The sequence below is a fragment of the Corylus avellana genome, chromosome ca1 (genome assembly GCF_901000735.1).
Source record: "Corylus avellana chromosome ca1, CavTom2PMs-1.0".
NCBI lineage: Eukaryota > Viridiplantae > Streptophyta > Magnoliopsida > Fagales > Betulaceae > Corylus > Corylus avellana.
Genome location: NC_081541.1, coordinates 11,130,294 through 11,135,041, shown reverse-complemented (window position 1 = coordinate 11,135,041; position 4,748 = coordinate 11,130,294).

Here is a 4,748-nt window from a genome sequence, read left to right as displayed (position 1 = left end):
ATTCTGCCTTAAAAAATTTAAAAATTTAAAAATAAAAAAATAATAATTTTAATGTGCAGCGTGTAGCAAAAAGTCTAACCAATGTGCATAGTGCAGTACAAGCCTCACTAACTCTACTGTCTTTCAACAAAAAATGAAAAAAAAAAAAATTAACTTTTCTGCTGCAAAGCACTCTTCTCCCACATTCTTTCAGCAAAATTTCTTCTTCATCTCCTCTGTTTGCTGAGGTACATCTCAAATCATATTTTTTTTTCCAAACCTCTTCCATTTTCCAGTTTGTCACACACCCACGAAGCATTTCTCTATTCTCCTCTGCGAGTGGGTATCAGTACAGTGCAGTGCAAATTCTCTCATCCACCATTTTCAAGGTCAGTCAATGCCCATTTCTCTCATCAAACTCTGTTATTGTTCATTCATTATACTGTATTTGGCTATTTTTGTTCATGAATTTGCCAATTTGAACAATTCTGAAACAATCTTATTTAAGCCTTATTCCTAATAGTGTAATTAGTATTGTTTGGCGTGCTATCATTTCTACAAAAGAAAGCTCTTTTTACAAGTATAACTACTGAAATATAATTAATAAAAACAATTAAGTAAAAATTTTAATTAATTAGTAATTGACTTATTAATTATATATTGTTAATTGTTTTATATATATATATATTGTGGTATAAATTATACTACTCCGAATATTTTTATTTGATTAAAAAAAAAATCATATTAGTGCTACTTAAGCCCTTGAATCTCTATACGTCTATTATTTGATTGAATGAATTAAATTTAAGATTTACCGTAACTTCATATTATATATTTTTTGTCATCAATGTCAAGATCCAATTATCTGCAACGCCCTCCTGCATCGGCGTGGTCCCTGGGTTTCATTTAAGAACCTTTGTACCGTCGGTGAGTTTTCATCTTACAAAACATTGTGTGTATTATTCCTGCTTACAGTCAGTTCATCCGCGATTAAAATTTATTTTTCCTCTCATACCATCACAATAGCACTACCTCATTTTTTGTAGTATGCGACTAGGGGGCTCGACAGAACCGGGCAGACCACCCCCGCGGACCAGATCATCAACCAAGGTTAGAGCTTAATTGAATTGAATTACATACATAAAAGCACTTTGGTCTTGATTCTCATGGAAGTCCTGTAATATATATGCATCTATATGTTAAGAGGTGGAGCTCCATTGATTAGCATTGGTATTCTTAGTTTCTCATACGTTAATGTTAATTGGCATTTTTTTAGTTTTTTGTTCGTTAATGTGAATTGGTATTTTGAAGTTTTTTGTTTGTTAATGTACGGTATCGTCCTGGTTTTTGTCATGTTGTAGCATGTAGGGTATTTTCTTCGATCATTGGTGAATGACAAATCGGCTACCTCTATACCAACTGAATTGACTGTGTTACGACAACAAAAAGCAATCTCAAAGGTATGATTTTTAATAGTCCGTTAGATACATTACTTATACATTGCATTATCATGACACTTCTTGCGTTTGCTGAGGTACATGTTACCGTATTCTGTTATGAATAATTAGTATCACTACAGTAACGTATAGTGTCATCTCATGTACTGTCTACAATATATTTACACCTATCATACTATTCCATAGATGTCCATGCATGGGACGCCTCGCAAATCACCCCGTAAGCACCCAGCCCCATGCAATAAGCACGCACCAAAAGAGGTTGCCAAATGGTTTCCTGCCCACGAACATCAATTGCTATATATTATGCTGGACAAGGCAAACATTGGCGTAAAATCCCCATACCCCTCAACATTGGTCAATGAGATCACAAACATGCTGAATGGCCTTATTCATCCACACGAATTCATATCCGAGCAGGTGAAGAATAAAATTAAAAAGTTTAAGGTTAATTACACGGATTTCTCAACACTCTTGAAAGGGGATTTTATCACAGGTTTTGGCTGGGATCCAGTGACCAACGTGGTATCTGCATCGGATGCACAGTGGGAACGGCTGAAATATGTATGCCTCTCATCTCCTTTCTCACATTCCATTACAAATTTTAAAAATCCCAACAACTTATTTGCAGCTGACCATCGAATTATTATTTTGCAGGAACACCATGAAAAGTACTGGCGTTTTAGAGGTGGTGGACCACCATACTATGATCTCCTTTGCAGTATATTTGTTAAAACAACTGCTACTGGGGAGTATGACCATGCAAGTACAGTCACCCCACCTGGTTCAGAAGAGGGGGATACCGGGTTCGACCTTAATACCACAGCCCCAGTCATTGACCTGTCAGATGGTGGCGGTGCATCGGCATCAATGGGTACGTCCAAGTCCAAAGGAAAGCGAAAAGTATCACATAGTGGGTCACGTGACTCACGTGCTAGTAAGCGTGCGTCCATAGAGGACAAACAAGTTGAGGGTTTCAAACTCCGGCTGGATGATATGTTGGACGAGGTTCATAGTATCAGGGAAGGCGTATCGAAAATGTCATGTGCATCTAGCGCAAAGGAGGAGGACCCTGTTGAGGCTGCAATGGACATACTTAACAGGATGTGCTCAGAGATTGACGTATCTGATGACAAATATTTTCGTGCTACAGACTATATAACTGCCCAAACAAAGCAAATGCGGTTATTAAAATGAATGATGCATTTAGGAAGAAGTGGCTACTTAACCATATTTGATAGTTAAGTACGGGATAATTTGGTAGGGGGTGTAGGACTAGTTAGCTTTTAACTATATTTGGGACAATCTGTTAGCTTTTAATTTGACATGTATGCACTCCTATGTTTAATTTGACGTGTGCTTTTAATTTGACATTTATGCACATCTATGTGTAAGTTGACGTGTGCTTTTAATTTGACATGTATGTACTCTTATGTTTAATTTGACCTATATGCACTCTTATGTTATGTATACATGCAATTAAGCCTACTCTTTATTAGCTCGTCTTTTAGATGTTATTCAGATTAACCTTAATTATTTATATATTCTCTTCATGATACTTCACTTAATGTGTGATTTGAACGGAAACCAATTTGTAATATGATCAAACAAAACTAATTCACTTGATTTGAATGTCGTAGGAGACGTAGACATGAGTGAGGATTCCATGAATGACATAGACATGTATGACATAGACGAGGATGACAATTGGGTGGATGACATAGACGAAGATGACATAGACATGGGTGAGTGGGGACCTGACAATCCAGATTACATTTATCAACATTGGTACGATACACTGAAACAGTCTTATGATCCTACCATCGATCCAGATGCCGATGTGGGTGACGTAAGCGATGATGATGGCACGGATGATGTAATGAGTGATTTGGCCCTTTATGAGATGAAGCTAAAAATCATGGGATTGCAACTAGAACTGCATGAATTAAAATCTAGGTTAAAAGGTAAGCGAATGAAAGGTGTACCTCAAAGGACTTCTGGTCTCACAAGAGCGATGTGGGTACATTGGGTATTGCACAATCCTAACCAGAATACATGCTATGAGCGATTTAGAATGTGGCCAGCCACTTACATTGCTCTTTGTAACACATTAGAACAAAATGGGTTTTTATGCCACACCCAAGCTGTTCAGGTAACAGAGCAACTTGCTGCTTGTTTGATCATGTCACAAGGTTGGTCTTGCCGATCCGTGGCTGACAGGTTACAATGATCAACATACTTCGTAAGCGTTTATGTTAGAAAATCGGCAAGAGCACTTTGTCAATTGGGGAAATCAATTTTACAACCCAATCCTGTTCCGCTACCACATCCCAATGTCGCCAATAACGCTATGTACTACCCATGGTTTGCGGTAAGATATCAAAATACTGTATTTTACATTTTACCAAAATGATAAATAGATGCTTTCATGATGTTACTATTTAAAGGCGAAATTATGTGTTGTATGTTTCAACTATGTTATTACTGTTAACACCACTCTTACTAGCAGGATTGTATTGGAGCAATTGATGGAACATAAATAAATGCGCGTGTATCAAGTAAAAAGCATATTCACTACCGAGGTAGGAAGTGCACCACAACTCAAAATGTCATGTGCGTTGTGGATCTGGATCTTTGCTTCATATATGTTTATGCTGGATGGGAAGGGAGCACGCATGACGCACGTATTTTCACAATGTGCGTTAACGATTCGAGGTTAAAATTTCCAACTCCAGTAGGAGGTATCGTACCATACTAGCTTCCCAAAAATTACAAAGAAATTTGTTCTCATGGGCAACAATTTGAATAAATTAACTAATGATTAATTACATATTATACTTCATTTGTAGATGCCTACTACTTGGTGGACTCGGGTTACGGTTTATACCGAGGATTCCTAACACCTTTTAGAAGGGAACGCTACCATCTTCAAGAGTGGCAAAACGGGGGTTTGCCAATTAATCAAAGGGAGAGATTTAATCATAGACACGCGTTGCTGAGGTCAGTTGTGGAACGCACATTCAGAGTGTTGAAGAACCGTTTTCCTATCATGAGGAAAATGCCTCCATACCCAATCTGGTATCAGTGATTGTTTGTAATCGCTTGTTGTACAATCCACAACTTTATTTGAAAGCATTCTGTAGTGGAAGACAAATTATTTAAGGAAGCTCTAAAGGGTTTGAACCCATGGGTTGATGTTACCGTGCTGCATCCAGGGGCAGTAGTCCCATATATATCAAGTAGGTTACGGCCAAATCAATCAAGCGATAGCACGAGATATATGGGGAAAATCCGAGCTGTACTAGCCCGTCA